The sequence below is a fragment of the Rutidosis leptorrhynchoides genome, chromosome 3, assembly GCF_046630445.1.
Source record: "Rutidosis leptorrhynchoides isolate AG116_Rl617_1_P2 chromosome 3, CSIRO_AGI_Rlap_v1, whole genome shotgun sequence".
NCBI lineage: Eukaryota > Viridiplantae > Streptophyta > Magnoliopsida > Asterales > Asteraceae > Rutidosis > Rutidosis leptorrhynchoides.
The window spans coordinates 643,887,121-643,904,477 of record NC_092335.1 but is presented as its reverse complement, the minus strand read 5'-3'; positions in this window follow the sequence as shown (position 1 = coordinate 643,904,477).

Below are 17,357 nucleotides of genomic sequence, written 5' to 3'. Positions count from 1 at the left end.
AGTTTGAATTTTCAATCTTTAAGGTCAATCTCAAGGATTGAGTAATATCAGTCTTAAAAGCTGATTTTTAATCTTTAAGGAGATTATCCTTTCTGGGGATCTGATTCATTAGTCTTATCAAGCTAATTTGCACGGTGCCTCCCCATTGTACGAGATAAATCCTTCTCATGGTTAGGATAAATCTGACCACATGGCGACCCTGTTTGATGCTGAGGTCCGTGGATTTCCTGCTGATTTTAGAGATGACTTTTCTAGATTTTTCGTCAACCTACAGCTGGTCTGGACGACAACTTCTTGACCTAAATCAAGAAGCGCGTGTCTTTTTCGGAAGACTTTACTTCCTTTTAATGATGGAATTGATTCATCGTGTAGATCCATCTTTCTTTCAAATATATTACAGTAAACCGGGTATTAATTTACGCTATTTAATACAATCGGTGAAGCCTAGTTGATGGTTTTGGTTTATGTTCGAACAGAACCAGAATACGAGCAGCAGTAGCTATGAATAGCATCACTAATTTATCGAGAAAGTGGTTGTTATGGTGATCGATGAAGAGGTTTCTAGGTTGTGTTTTGTTCTTGTTTTCTTCATTTTCATAAGTGTGTTTATATATAAAATATATACTAGTGGATTTGAATGATATTAAAAGAATTGTGTAACATCCTATTGAATGATTTGGGTGGCAATAATTATTGTTTTGTAAGGATCCTTGTGTCGACAGATTGATTCACTCAGAAAGAAGAAAATTAAAAGTAGATATTGATGTTCAACCGAATTTTTGGTATTGTGGACTGGTTTCGATACATACAAAATCATGGGCAGAAAACAAAAAGAAAGAAGAAATTGAATGAAATTGGATTGTGATGTCTAACTGAATTCGTACACTTTAACTGTTGTTGACTGTGGGGAGACGCAAGAGTCACGGGTAGTAACAACATAAATATATGTATATATATATATATATATATATATATATATATATATATATATATATATATATATATATCATAAAAGTGTAAAGGGGATAGGGATATTTGAATTCGTTTGCATTATAAATTGATTAGATGCTTGACAAGCTGGAAAGAAACTCAAAAGTGAGAAAAAAGCTTGTTACTAAATTTTGGAATTGTCTTTTTAATTATATGTATATAATAAATAAATAAAAATATTTTAATAACAATAATACTTTCGATTTTATTAATAATAGTAATAATAATAATAATACAAATAATAAGGATAATGAAAAAAAAATTTAAATAGAATCCTAAGTTTAATAATCATGGTAATAATAATAATTAATAATATTTTCATTACACTAACTTATAATTTTTAATTATTTTTATAATAGTATTTATAACTATATCGTTAATAATGATAATAATATTAATAATAATAATATTGATATTGTTATTTAATAATAATGAAAGTAGTAATAATACTATTAGTGTTAATACCATAATTACATTTTAACTTGTAATTACATATATTAATATTACAATTTGTAAATCATGTAATATCTAATAGTTATATAATATATATACATATACACACACTTATCTATTTACAATTAATTGTTCGTGAATCTTCGAGAGCAGTTAAAGATTAACTGAATCCATATAAACAGTTCAAAAATTTTGAGACTTAGTTTAATAGACTTTGCTTATCGTATTGAAATCATATAAAGATTAAGTTTAAATTTGGTCGGAAATTCTCGGGTCGTCACAGGTTTTGGGTTGGTTAATGATTTAACCATGTTTAAGACTTGTAAAGGGTGTATAATCACTAGCATTAGTGATTATTGGTGTTTTGGAGACTTTTAGGGTTCTCGTGTTTGACTAATTTTGACTAGAGTCAAAATTAGGGTTTGACGATGATTGTGACCCGAATGTCGATTCGATGAGGTTTGTAAACTTAAAATGGATTAAGTTGAAGTATAAAACCGAGATAAATATGTTTTGGTGTCAAAACTTGTATATGGTGAGATTTTGACCTTATGGGTCAAAATTAGGGTTTATGGGCGATTTTGAGAACGATAAGTGTTTAACACTTGTGTTCGGGTTTAATTGGCATATTAGGACCATTTTCACTCGTGTTAGTGATTATTGGTTAGTTTGGGCGCGTTCGGTGTTTGGAAGTGCATTTGGGTCGAAATTGCACTAAGTGTCGAATTGGGTTGGTTTGTAGATACAATCTAAGTGTGTTGTTGAATTTGTGATAATGGATTAGGTACTTTCCATTGACGAGTTGCGGATTACTTGGAAGCATTTTCTTCAAGGCGACAAGGTGAGTGTTAATATCCTATATGCATATGTATGTGTAGGATGGGTGCGGGTCGGGTGAAGTGGTTCTCGGTCATAGAGCTCACTTCACATATAGGTGGATTGATGGACTTGTGTATAGGTCCAATTGGCACGTTTATGCATTTTGGTTGACCACCTTTGGCGAGGTACACGCTTGTGTGTACGTTATCACACGTGGTTGTGATTTGGATGTTATAACCCCAATGGCGAAGGGTTGATATTGTTGAGAAGTGAATCGCGTGTACTTCGGATTCACGATGACTCGTGTAGTTCGGTCATCTTATTGAGGTAGTAATCTCGTGTAGTTTCGGATTACTAAGGCTCGTGTAGTTCGGCCAACCTCGATGTTGCGAAGATAGTAATCTCGTGTGGGTTCGGATTACTAAGGCTCGTGTAGCTCGGCCAATCTTCAATGTGGCGTTTGGTATTCGGTAATGGGTTAAGGGGTTAACCTTATTCGTTTTATATTGTTATATATATTAATGTAATGTTGTGTTGTAGCTAACCCTCCGGGTGTAGCTTATTGGCGTTGTTCACATCGTCGTTGGTGAACTTATACTTTGTTGATATCTTTAGCTTGTTGCTTAGAGATCGTACGGTATGCTTAGTGTAGTTGCCTTATACATGGATGCTTCGGTATGCGGTATTTGATATTTGTGTGGCGTGTCCATTTTATACATATATATGTATGTAGTATATTATCATTCACTAAGCGTTAGCTTACCCTCTCGTTGTTGCTATTTTTATAGGATCGCATGCTTGGCGGCTCGGGTAAGCTTGGGGATTAGAGATCTTGGCTAGGTTGCTAAGAAGATCTTGCTTTTGTATTCGATTAGGATTTGGGTAGCGTAGTCCCAAATCACCATGCTCGGTTTTGGTTGGAAACTAAACTAGTCGGGTCGTGTATGTCCGTTTGGACAATTAATCAATGTATTAAATGTTTTAAGGTTTATTAAACCTTCTATTGTATTAAAGATGTTTATGGAAACACAATTGGGACCTAAAGTGTTATTTAAAGCGTATTAAAAGAAAAAATTTTATGGGCCGGTTTTAATACGGGTTGGGTCGTTTCATTTACCTTCTTATTTTTATTCATTTATCCATTCATCCCTATTTATTGTCCAGTATACTATTTTGTGACGTCCTATTTTAGTTGTCTACTTAGTATTTCAACCAATCAAAAGAGGATATAGTGGAGGGAAAATATATTTTATTTATAGAGAATGAAGTTAGTGGAATTTTCTAAAATTGTATTATTTTGTTTGTGACAATTAAATAGGGACGAAGGGAGTATTAAAATAGGCTGAATGGAGTATATAATAATATATCTTAAATTTATTTATTGGACTTTTTAATAGGAGTGTAAACGAGTCGAGTCGATCTGAGCTTGAGCTCAGCCCGTTTAAATTTTGTAGAGCTCGAGCTCGGTCCGGTTCGAGCATAATAGTTTAAGATCAACCTTGGCTCGTTTAATACTTTACAAGCTTGAGATTTACTCGAATCGTTAATTACAAAATCATATTTTTCTTTATATTATTTAATTTTTTTATAATTCATATTTATTATTTTGTAAAATTTATCCATAATATATACATTATTATTATTAATAATACTAAGTCCTATGAGCATATTCATTATTCACAATGACGATAACGTAAATACCGTACCTCAATTTTGGGGTATTTTAGTAAACCCTTTCTTTTTTCTTTATTGAGAAATTTCTTCCAATTCTTTACTTCATTTTTTTTTGGTAAGCGAGGAAACCCTCCTATGAACGAACATATTGGCTCCCCCATAGAAGGTAAAACCTCGGGTAATCAAGCCCCCGAGCGAAAGACCTGGTACCGGGTAAATTGCGCATTATGTACACCCTCTAGTCACACTCCCTTTTTGAACAATTTGACATAGTCAAGAATTGAACCCGGGTAGTGTGCTTCATTGGGCAACTCGGTGGCCACTCAGACAAGCCTGAATGGTTAATTCTTTACTTCATTTTCTCCACTTACTTTTTCATTTTCTTTTGACGTTTAGTTAATCGACCATTAACCTTTTTTTAAATGTTAAATTAATCGAAAGTTGACCGAAAAAACAACCCTCGGCGAAGTTATTTTTCTGTTAACCTTTTATACTTCCTTTTTTCCTTCCTTTTGTGACCGTTTAATTGCCCGATCGTTAACCGTGTTTCTAAATGTTCAATTAACCTACCATTAAATTGTATAGATAACCCGCAACGAAGCGCGGGTAATAATCCCTCGTTTATTCTATTAAGTACTCCGTATTACAAATATAATAGTAATTTATAATTTGTATTATGATTTAAAAAGAATATTTTGTGAATATAAGTGAAAAGTTCGTTTAGGCTTGTTAGATTGTTCAAGCTCGAGATCGGGCTCGTTTACTAAACGAGCTTCAAAATAAGCTCAAGCTCGTTTAGATTCGCTTTGAATCGAGCTTTTAATGAGTCAAACTTGAGTAGCTCGCGAGTAACTCGGCTCATTTACACCTCTACTTTTTATGACATGAGAGTAAAAATACTCTGTTGGTGCATGAATCCCCAGCCGTTATTTGTTTTTATGTTTAACACATTTCGGTTATGTAATAATGTTAACTCGAAACTATTGATTATATTTGTGTTTGTGCGTACTTAATTTATTAGATGATCAATATGTTAAACTGCACACAGTCGACCGAGTGTATATAGACACTCGACCGACTGTGACAGTAAGACGACTGAGTGTACATAGACACTCGACCGAGTGTGTCTGTGTTCACTATATATACGGGTTTAGACTTCTTTGATGAGGTTACTTGTCCCATTCACCCTAAGTCGTAGGTTTTCGTCTCCAGAGAACCCTAACACCATATACCACCGAAATATATCATCTAGGAGTCTATCTAATCTAGGTTTAGCTCTAGGTTTGACCAATTCGATCCCAAAACGACCCATATCTCGGTTTAACCCTATTCTAGTATATTCCGCCTCTAGTTTAGTGTCCAAGCGACCTAAGATCCTAAGAATAAACGTCTACAAAGTGGTATCAGAGCTGGAGTATCTGGTTTTTGCTTGATCAAATCGTTTTTGGGTCAAAATTGGTGTTTTTGGGTTTTTAGTCAATTAATCGGTTTTTCTACGTTATTATTGGTAGTTTTATTGTCAAAAGGTGTTTCTGGAGTCATCACTATTGTTTTCTACGTGTTGGTTTTTGTGTTTTTCATCTATAATCGATTGCAAAATCGATTTTTGTCTAGAAAACCCTAATTGTCGACCTGCTACTGTCAAGAACACACTCGGTCGTGTGTGTACTGACAACCGACCGAGTGAGTCCTTAGATCGACCGTGTGAGTATTTCAACAGACCGTGTGAGTTTTACCAAAGCCGTGTTAGTTTCCTAAAGTCAGTCGGCCGTGTGAGTTTATCACTCGACCGTGTGAGATAGTGAACCGACCGTGGGAGATAGACAATCGGCCGTGTGAGTTTGTAATACCCAAGGCTCAGTTTGTAACGAAGTGCTGCCAAAATTTGGTCAGACAATCGACCGTGTGAGTCATACACTCGACCGTGTGTCTCAATCAATCGACCGTGTGTCTCAATCAATCGACCGTGTGTCAAGGACAATCGACCGTGTGACTTTAAAACAGCTCATAATTAACTTTAAATTTAACACTTAATCAATTAAAATGTCTTACACAAACGAACAAGTGATGAATGAATACAGTGCATTAGTTATCGCACCTGGACTACAAAAACTATTACTGAATGAAGTGAATCTGGTTCTTCGAATAAAGTACCTAGACTTGACAATCTTAAGAACTTCCTGGACTGGAAAGTTAGGTTTGTTATTTACTTAAATGGTGTCGATTCTAGACTTTGGGAATGTATTGAGAATCCGTATGTATGGCCATGTGGAGCAGATGGTGAACCCAAAGAAACTTCACAGTTTAGTCCTACAGAGCGTGAAGAGTACAATCTTGAGTGTAGATGTTATGCTCAGCTAACCCAAGCTTTGTCAAAGGAAATCTTTCAGCAATTTAAGAACCAAAACAAAACCTCGTATATTATCTGGTTAGCTCTTCAATCTGCAACAGAAGGTACTGCTACTTATCGTGCGAGTAAGGGTAAGGTTTTGAAGGATGAGTGGAGGGTGTTTGCAGCTCTTCCATCAGAATCTCTAGGACAGACTTTGGAGAGATATCGATTATTGGTTGCAGAGATGGCAGATTATGAGATTGAGGTGCCTGATGAAAAGGCAGTAAGGGTGTTGAAAGATGGTCTTCCAGAAAAGTGGGATCATGAGATTAAAAAAATTCAGAACAGGTACAGCTCATCATGTCGTCCGTTGACACTAACAGCTTTTACTTCGAAGTTGATGGAGAAGGACATTCAAGATGAAGCAAAGAGAAAGAGACTTGGTTCTGTAGCTGCTGCTGCATCATCTTTAGCTTCATCTTCTGGTACTCATACTCCACTACAGACAGCATACATATCAGCCAATGCTTCACAAATGTCTGCACCATCGTCTCAATCCGGCTACTTTAATGCTAAATTACAAGCTCAAAATTCTACAATTAAGATGATTGAAGATTCTCCGATTCAACAGACTCAGACTCAGACTCCTGTGTTTCAAACTGAGAATATCAAGAAGAGATCTCGCGAATCTATTCAGGAAGATATGGCATTGGCAGCTATCGTTGTTAACTCATACAACGATATGATTGGTGGACAAGTGCTTAATAGTCATCTTGAAAATGAAGACTATGATCAGATTGATGAGGACGAGCTTGAGAGAATGGATATACTCTACTGTATGGGTAGCATTGTGAGACGTGCTAGAAAGTACTTGAAGAGAACAGGACAAAGATCGTTGAGTTTGAATCAAGATTCGAAATTCGATTTTGATATGTCAAAGGTTAGGTGCTACAATTGTGATGAATATGGTCATTTTAAGAAAACTTGCACGAGACCACCCAAGCCTAGTTTTCATGATCCCTTTCACCAGACAACCATCTCAGTTACACCACAACATGTAATTGTAGAGAAAGAATCTTCGGGTTCTGTTCAATCTAAGGCTTTGACTACAACGTATGCGGATGAAGTATGTGACTGGTCCATCTCGGTAGATACACAGAAAGCTAACGTTGTGTTTGTAGATAAAAGCGAAGCAGAAATTGAAGAGGAAAGAATTGTTCGGAAAAATGCAGGTTGTACTGGTAAGGATAATCTGAATTGCACATGCTATGTGTGCAAATGTGATGCTAGGTTGAAGAGAGCAGAAGAGCTGATGAAATTTTGCTTCAGGAAGAGGATTAAAGATTGGTTGTATGATAAGTTTTGCAAAGCTAAGGACTTATCAGATCTTGAATTTACTACTGACTCGTCTGATGAAGAAGAAGGGATGAGTTGTCATGTTGGTACTTGGTTCAGAAAAGAGCTGGAACATTTGCTCAACTGTGATCTTAAGAGTGGTGATGAGAAGATTGTTACTGTTTAGAGTCCAGTTTGTTCAGATCAAGGTGAGGGTAAAGGAGGTTATGAGGCTGATTACTCGGATAGTACGAGCTCAGAGTCAGAATCAGATGCAGATTCTCAGGTTGGAAGAAATGACTATGCATTCATGGCCAACACGTCCGGTAATGATAAGGTATGTATTGACTCAGTTTCTAATTGTTCTAAATGCATTGGTTATGAACAGGAAATTGAGAGGCTTGAATGTGTTATCACTAAGCTTAATGAGATATATGTTACATGTGAGACTTGTCCTAAGCTTAGAATTGACCTTAAGAATCTAACTTTGGAGAATCAGACTAATAAAAAGAACTATGATGATGTGCTTTTCTACCTTAATAAACAGAAAGACTATGTTGATGTGATTAAGTCTTTAGAAAATCAGGTAGGTCACTTAAAATCAACTGTTATAGAAGATGGAAAAGTGATTACTATGTATTTGGGACAGATAGAGACTCTTAAGGCAGAAAGGAATTCATTTAAGTTGAAATACGAGTCTGAGAAAGCTAGAATTGACAATTGGCAGAGGATGTCTTATGTAAAACAGACTTTGAATCCTCCTAAACAGCAGGGTTTAGGTTACAACCAGGTTGCCCCACCACTTTTGGGTGAGTATATTAACAAACCGGTTGAGAAATGTAAGGGCCCAGTTGTAGAACAAGGATATGGTAAGCCTAAGGAAACAACTGTTGAGAGTTCTGGTAAGGTAGTTGAGTCAGAGAAACCTTTAGATGTTGTCTATGAAACAGAGTCAGATACTGATATCGACACTGAGAAAGACAGCAAACCTTTTAAGCTTGTCACTAAACCGGTTACCATTATAAAAAATCTTGCTAATGCTAGTCAGATGACTAAAAGTCAAAAGGCTCAGTCTAAGAGCACCGTGACTCCCAAACAGAATAAGAAGAAGAACACTCAGGGAGTGTCACCTAAGTTTGTCAGTAAGGGAAGGATAGACGAAATAGGTCCTAATATAGAACAACCACCCACAGGTGCGAGTTCCAATTCTGGTAATGTGTCCAAGTATGTTCCGCCTGGTCGTCGACAGACTGTTAAGCAACAAGTCTCGTCACCCCCTACGACTAGACAACGTACTGAACCACCTAGGAGATAGTTTTCACCAATAAGACGCAAATTGTTTAACTCTCATGATGTAGATAATCTTAACTGCTTCAATTGTGGGAGGTTGGGACACAGGGCTATGAATTGTAGACCCATTCGACAGACACCCAGAAGGAAGGTTGATCTTAGTCCAAATCGTTTCTTTAATAGGAGATCACCCTCAACAGTGTTTAATTCTTCTTCTGTGAAAACAAATGATAAAAGGGTTTTTCAAACTAATGATTACTATAGAAAACCGTTACCTAATAACACAGTTTGGAAACTTAAATCAGAAGTTAAGGGTGTTCAAAATCCTGAAGGTCCTTCTGGATCTAAAGGACAATGGGTGGAGTTACCAGTTGTTGGTGTTGATGGGAAACTCACTGCCATTAGGGCATGGGTGGCCCTTTCTAAATAATCCTCTTACTTTAATGTGCAAGTCGCCTACAATCCACGCTGCAGTAATTGGATTATTGATAGTGGGGCGTCCAGGCACATGACAGGGAACTTGTCTTTGCTGTCTAATGTGAAAACAGTGGATGGAGGACCAGTTTCTTTTGCAGGTAGTAAAGGAGGATTTATTACTGCTCAGGGTGTTATTGCTAATGAGAACGTCAGCTTTGATAAAGTTAATTATGTAGAGCAGATGTCGAACAATCTGCTTTCAGTTTCACAAGTTGCTGACAAAAAGTATACCATTGCTTTTGATGATAAGTTTTGTTAGATTTTGAGAAAAGAGTTTGTAATTTCGGAAGACATGATTCTGATGATGGCTCCAAGGTGCAAGGATCTCTATATCCTTGATATGCGTAAGGCTCATGTTAAAGCAGCTATAGGCCATCAGGCATTCGTTTCTAAGGCTACTGAACAGGAGTCGATTATCTGGCATAAGCGTATGGGTCATCTGAGTCTAAGGAAGATGAATAATCTTGTCCACAATGAATTAGTTGAAGGTGTGAATGTTAAAAGTTTTCATCTTCCTGAAGGTTGTCTTCCGTGTAAGCAAGGGAAACAGACTAAGAAGTCACATACTGCCAAGAAGCATCATTCAGTTAATATTCCTTTGGAATTGTTGCACATGGACCTCTTTGGTCCAGTTAACTGTAAAACTCTCACCGGAGAGTCTTATTGCTTGGTAGTTATAGATGAATATTCCCGTTTCTCGTGAGTTGTGATGTTGAAACACAAGTCAGATACTTTCGATCATATTAAAGTTTTGATTCTGAAGCTCGAAAGTTTGTATAAGTTGAAGGTTAGAAAGATTCGTACTGATAATGGTACAAAATTTAAGAACAATCAGATGCTGATGTTCTGTAATGAGAAGGGGATACAACAACAGTTCAATCCTGCATATACACCTCAATCAAACGGTGTTGCTGAAAGAAAGAATAGAACTCTAATTGAAACCGCAAGAACAATGCTAGCAGATTCATGTCTTCCAATTATTTTCTAGGGTGAAGCTGTGAGTACTGCATGCTACGTGATGAACAGAGTTCTGGTGGTTAAGATACATGGTAAAACATGTTAAGAACTGTTATACAAGAGAAAGCCGAACATTAAATATTTTGAACCCTTTGGTGCACCTTGTACTATTCTGGTACGAGACGCTGGAGGAAAATTTAATTTAAAGGTGATCTCTGGTATCTTCTTGGGATATGGGAATCCGAACAAACGGGTGTATAATACTAAGTCCAAGTGTGTGGAAGAACGTTATGAGGTTGATATTCAACGCAATGCTCCACCTCGTGTTAGTAAAGGATTCGCATGGCAGTTTGAATATGATAAGTTATTTGATTCCTTAAATCTTCCACCAGATGCTACTGATGAAGAAGTTCTGACTCAGATATTGTTTGATTCTCAAAACTCTTCTGAGAATATTATCACTATTCCAGCGCAGGTTCAGATTCCTATTTCTAGCTTGCAATCAAGTCCGCAGAGTGTTAGAGGTGATTTTGATTCAAATGAGGACGGGGTAGTATATACAGATGAAGATAGTGAGCTTGAAGATGACGAGGAAGTTAGTCGAACGCAACTGACTGAGGAACATCTTAATCCTCTATATAATTAACCACCAACTGTAACAGTGACTGAACCGCCAACTGAAGCAGGAGGTGTACGTAGATCCAATCGTGTTATTCTGCCACCTAAACGTCTTAATGATTATTATGTGGATTCAAGAGGCATTCCACACATTAGTATTCCTCAAGCGAAGTCTAATGAAGCTTCTACGTCTGGAGTTCCGACTACATCAGAGGTTCCCGTGACTAGTGTAAGTTCAACAGTAGCAGAAGATGTTCAGACAGATATTGCGAATATGGTAACAGCCTTTTATTCAACGTTGAATAAGACAGGAAGAATATTTGTGCATGCTCACTCATGTTATGTGTGTCAAATCGAACCTAAAGATGCTTATGAATCATTGAAGTTTGACGGATGGGTTAGTGCAATGCAAGAAGAGCTGTTACAATTCAAACATTTAAAGGTTTGGAAGCTAGTGAATCCACAGCATGGTGGTAAAAGGGATATCAACAGATCCCTGAAATTGACTATGATGAGATTTTTGCTCCGGTTGCACGACTGGAAGCAATTAGGATTTTCTTGGCTTTTGCATCCTTCATGGGTTTTAAAGTTTTTCAGATGAATGTTAAAAGTGCATTTTTGTACGGCGAGATCAATGAAAGAGTGTTTGTTGAACAACCACCTGGTTTCGAAGACCCGCATTTCCCAGAAAAGGTTTATCGACTTGAAAAGGCACTTTTTGGTCTTCACCAAGCTCCTAGAGCATGGTATGCAACATTGTCCAACTACATGATTGAAAACGGTTTCAGGAGAGGTGTTATTGATCAGACACTTTTCATCAAGAAAAAGGGACAGTATCTTATGTTAGTGCAGGTTTATGTTGATGATATTATCTTTGGGTCAACAGATCAGGGAATGGTTGATGAGTTTGAGAAAGTCATGCAGTAGAAGTTCAAGATGAGTTCAATGGGAACGATAAAGTTTTTCTTAGGTCTGCAGGTAGCTCAGACGGATAAAGGTATCTTTTTGCATCAGACCAAGTATGTTGCTGATATTCTGAAGAGGTTTCAAATGGAAGCAGAAAGACCACCTAAGACTCCGTTGTCTGTGAATCATGGGATATCTCCTGATTGTGAGGGTGCTTCAGTGGACCAAATGTTATACAGGGCAATCATCGGTTCTCTAATGTATCTTACAGCTTCTCGACCAGATATCATGTTTGCGGTTTGTCTGTGTGCTCGTTATCAGGCAAATCCTAATGTTCATCATATGTTAGTGGTTAAGAAGATTCTGAGGTATTTGAAAGATACACCAAGTTTAGGGTTATGATATCCGTGTGACGATGGGTTTGATCTCACTGCTTACAGTGATTCTGACTATGGCGGATGCAAAAAGGATTTCAAGTCAACATCAGGAGGTTGTCAGTTCCTTGGCAGCAAACTAGTTACTTGGCAGTGTAAGAAGCAGACAGCAGTGGCTCAGTCCACTTGTGAAGCAGAATACATTGCCACGGCCAGCTGTACATCTCAGGTCATCTAGATTCAACAGCAACTACGTGACTACGGTTTGCAAATTTCTAACACTCCTATTTATGTTGATAATACTGCTGCCATAGTTGTCACTAAAAATCCCGTAAATCATTCTAAAACGAAACACATAGGGATTAAATACCATTTCATTAGAGATTGCTATGAGAAAAAGCTGATAGATGTAGTGCAGATAGACACTACCGCCCAAAGGGCTGATCTTTTCACAAAAGCTTTTGATAAACCACGCTTTGATTTTCTGTTAAAGGAAATAGGTATTAAACTGCTTACTGACGTGGTTCCTGAGACTGAGGTTCCTGACACAGAGGAACCTAACCAAGAGACTGAGTTGTGAAGGATTTGCAACTGCTTGTATAATATATGTAGCTTTGCATGGTAGTTTGTAGATCATCTGCATGTTTACTTTCCATTTTCATGATAGATTAGTTTTTGCTGATATTTCTGCATGTTTGCTTATGTTTTTAGATAGTTTTATGCTTTTGTACAGAGAAAATCTAAAAGCCATAAAAATCAAAAAAACCAGAAAAATAAATAAAAATTGAAAAATAGAAAATTCATAAAAATTGAAAAACCTGAAAATGAGTTGCTTATTCTATGTTCTGGGGAAGTGATTGCAATACTGAACTGACATGTAAGTTGTGAACAACGAGTAATACAGGATGACTGATAATGTGTTAGTAGACTTTATTGGCCTAATTCTAGATAGAGATGATCACATTAACAAAGTATAAATATCATGATGAGAAAATCATGGAAAGATTTACAGCGGTTGAGGGTAGTCACCTACTTATCACTGAATATGTACTGATAAATGATTGTTCAGAAACTCAACAGACGGTTGAGGTCTCCCCTACTACGATTTATACTCGGTAGCAAAGGATAATTTTGTGAGTCCCCAAGGTGAGCATACTTTGTCTAGGATGCATACTTGTTTCTATTTACCTTTATTACTTGGACCGAAATTCAACAACATACATATCGGGTACCCGAAGGGAGGTGTTTTCTCTAAAAGGGTTGAGAAGTACAGTCTTGTATCACAGACACAGAATGATTTGTATTTTGCAACGTCATCGGTTTCTAGATTTCAACATCAGAAGATTGGTGTTTGGTGCAGTTACTTCTAAAGTCAAAGACAGTGGTTCATCATCTTCTTGTATAGTTGTATTTACTTATTTATTTTGTTTGTTTTATTTATGGAGAAAAGGCAACATCTGGAAATACAAAAAATAAAAAAATAAAAAAAATGTATGTTTTTTTTATGTTTATTTATTTGAAGTTGTAAATAACATGATGCACCACATTACTGCAAGAGAATCATGGATCAAGAATTGAACACAGCTTCAGAGATTCCTATGGTATCTACGTCTGAGACAATAGATAATACCATCGGAGATTTATTTGGAAGATTTAGTTATCTACATCCGAGGGGGAGAAATTTATCAGATCATCAGATATAGAGAACTTAAATCATTCAGTTCACATCACATTTGGTGGACTTTACATCTTTTGTCTGTGGTATGGGATTGTACCTATTGACCTGGATAGAGGGAATATCTTCTGGAGGATATCTTAGCGTTCCATCACTCAAATATATATATCACTTTCATCCATCCAACATCATACATCATACTATTTCCGTTTAATTATGGGGATTATAGCAGCCGGTATGCGTCTTAACAAAGTATGCAATAAATTTGAGATTCACAAGATTATCTGAAACGAAAGGTGTAAGTTTAAGGTAGAAGCTCATGGCTGACAGGGTTGCTAGAAACATCGTGAGATGGTTCTATTCAATCAGATTGGAAGTACATTGATGTGATAAGAGGACAGCGTCAACATGTTGTGCTCAATTGTTCTACCTGAAACATCGTGCGATCTCAAATGAGGACTGACTTCGTGATCTAATTCAAACATTGAAAAATGTTAATGTAATTAAATATAACGTGGTCATCAAAATCTAGGGTGAAAGTTGGTAAACGTTCACCGATATATTTGAAAGTTGTTATGTATATGCTTTATCAAATAAGTTAATGAATGAACTGTGGAAAAACATGTCAATATAGTTCAGTTCTGATCCCCAAATCAAAAAGATTTAATCAATTTGATATGTCAACTCACAAAGAATTATGTTATGCTCCCTGTACTGTGATTCATGATAAGCTGTATTACCTATTTCCGTAGTGATAACATCATATATTCTTTTATGCTATTGTTTAATGAAACTGATGTTAAAAGTTGGTTATTGAATATGTCTGTTATAATATTGCTAATCATGACACACTAGATCTTTTAATGTAATTTGCTTTGTGTATTTGCATATTGCATATCTGAGATTGTTTGCATTCATAAGATTAGTTGCATGTGCATTTCTGTTTATGTATTAAGCCAAACAACTCAGTTCTCGGAAAGGTTTACTGTGAAAGGATCCTATGTGTTTCGTTAAATTAGAGAATAAATTGTTTAGAGCTTAAAGGAACAAAGTGGGTTTTGTTTTTATACTGTGGAGATCAGTCCCAGGGGGAGTGGACAAGGAAGGTGTTGTGATATTGAAATCAAAATTTTCTATGTTTTCATCCCTAAAGACAGTCGACCGAGTGTGTGAACACACATGACCGTGTAAGCTACTCGAACGACCGACTGACTTGGTGAAATTATGTGATGTGTTTAAAACACACTCGGCCGAGTGAGTATTCAGTCACGGCCGTGTAGACGACACACTCGACCGAGTGTGTCTGGGGGTATAAAAAGGATCTGAGTCTCAAACGGCTCAGAATACTTGTGTGATTTAGGGATCGAATTTTACCAAGTTTTTCAAATTTAAAGAACGAGTTTTTGATCGCTAGTTTTAGATACATCTTTCTCTTGTGATAACAGCGCCACTAACAAGGTATCATAATTCGTTTTCGTTTGCTCATAATCTTTGATTTTGTATTCGAAATGCAAAACACGAATTGAATGCTTTTTAGACTTAATCTGTTAAAATTAGTCGTTTGATTATGTTAATCGGCATGTTTAGAGACTTTTGTGACCAGATATTGAAGCAAAAACAACAGATTTGATTGATTTGCAAAGTTAGGGTTCTCAGATCTGATGAACACGCTCGACCGAGTGTGTGACACACTCGACCGAGTGAGTTCACACACTCGACCGTTCTAAGATACACATGACCGTGTGTGTATACACTCGACCGAGTGTATAGAAACCCTAATTTTTGAATTTTGCTGTTTTTTTGCTTGTTTTGTTGAGTTCGTATCATGTTATACTGAATGTTTTGTGTAGTTTTGATCTAAGGATGTCAGGTCCAAGTAGTAGGATAAGTGGAACTTGGGAATATGATCTTGAACGTAAGAGAGCTTTGGCCAAACACAGGCCTATCCATGTAGAGACCAAAGTTGTTGCAACCCAGTTCACTCAAGATCAGTGGAAAGGTTTACATTGTATAACATTTCTTCAGATAGGGAATCATTTCTGTCCTAAGCTTATCCGAGATTTCTATTCTATTGTGGCCATAGAGAAGAAGCATGTTCATGCTAATTTCTTTGGTAATGCCTATAAAAGACCATAGATGACTTCGCAGATCAGTTAATATTGAATTACCGGGGAGCTAAGGTATATTGCCTTAGTAAAGATATTAGAAAGATTTCTAGCAAATTTGATGCGGGTGGGGTGGCAGCTCACATCACCAAGCCAGGGTATGTAATTGGTTCCAATAGAATTGAGATCAGAGATAGTGATGTTAGGGATGATTTGGTGTCTAACTTGAGGATTATCAAAAGAAACGTGGTGTTTAGAGATCCATCTGACGATTTGTTATCTGGTACTGAGGCTGTTCTGTTGTACTGTCTTATGGAACGTATCAAGGTGAATTTTAGTTAGATTGTTATTAATATCATGAAGGACGCTTTGGATAATGAGGAAAAACCATTTCCCTATGCCGTCCTTTTAAATCATTTGTTTGATGAACTTGATCTATTTGAGGACACGAATTACAAATTGAAGCCAGTACCAGAGGATGTTATTGAAGCATAATCCTTATGCTTGTGATTTAGTGTGATTATGTTTAACTATGGTTATTATGTAATTTGATAAGGCTAGCATGTTAGCCTTTGTACTATGGTGTGTAATAAACATAACCTCTGAACGATATAAATGTGTGGGTATTAGTTAATATGCTTGTTATATTTGTTTATCCGTTGATTCGTATGATTAACTAGATACCCCATGATACATGGAGGTAAATGCTTATTTGTTATATTGTTTTGAGTGTTTTTCAGATATTCACTATGTCTCAAGAACAACAGCAGATGTCTAATGAAGAACGTGAACTACGAATCCCTTTATCTTCTGAGTTACCAGGTCTGATTGGTCGAGAAGATACAAACGTACTTGCATGTGTTGACGAAAAGGGTCCTGAGGCCCAAAGAGGAGGATTTGGTCCTATTATTGCATTTTTGAAACGTTCCAGGATCTTTAAAGCTATTACTGCTGAGTGTACTCCATATTATTCTCATCAGAGAACATTCTGGGAGGTTGCTCAAGTTGTTACTGAAGATAACAGAAAGGTGATATTGAGTTCTGTAAATAACATGATCGTTCGTATTTTGGCACAGACTATCAGGGAAGATCTGGGATTTCCGGATAATGATGATATGCCAACTGATTTGCCGATTCTGAAAGTTAGAAGGTGCTTAAAGAGATGTGGTTATACTGGTGATATAACCAAAGCTGTTAAATGTACGAAGCTTCCAAGGAAATACCGATACTTTACGTACGTTCTTCTTAGATGTTTGAGCCCGATGCAGGGCGGTTTTGACGAGATGACAGCCAAGTACAGCTCTATGTTTGTTGCGTTGGTTTTGAACGCTGATTTTAACTTTTCTCAAGTG